The 348-nt window shown below is 31.6% G+C and overlaps 1 protein-coding gene across 1 annotated transcript in view; it reads left to right on the top strand.

Annotated features, from left to right (window-relative positions):
- The window catches only part of LOC119587028 (serine/threonine-protein kinase/endoribonuclease IRE1-like), a 49,447-nt gene that overhangs the window by 11,870 nt on the left and 37,229 nt on the right, over nt 1-348 (top strand).

Here is a 348-nt window from a genome sequence, read left to right as displayed (position 1 = left end):
TAATGTAATTGTGTGGAAAGTCAACCCCAAAAAAAAATAAACTAAAGTTATCTTAGGACATGGCATTTACTTTTGCATATGGGGCCACTGGGTTATGTTTTGGAGTGTTCTTTCTGTCTGTATAGAATACATTTAGGCATTCATATATTAATATGCCAATTGCATTCCACATTGTTTGTTGCTTTGGCTGTGAGGTGTACCCTGTTAGGTACATCTTTGGTTTATATCCTTTCATTGCTCTTCAGTTTAGCTCACATTTGGAGACTTAGGTAAGAGGTAATGATCAATATAGATGTACAATTATATGATTTTTCTTTCTTTCTTATTTTTTATTAATTTACTTTTTAT

Source organism: Penaeus monodon, chromosome 22 (assembly GCF_015228065.2).
Source record: "Penaeus monodon isolate SGIC_2016 chromosome 22, NSTDA_Pmon_1, whole genome shotgun sequence".
NCBI classification, from domain to species: Eukaryota; Metazoa; Arthropoda; class Malacostraca; order Decapoda; family Penaeidae; genus Penaeus; species Penaeus monodon.
The sequence above is the reverse complement of the archived record's forward strand: the minus strand, read 5'-3'. Positions and strand labels throughout refer to the sequence as shown.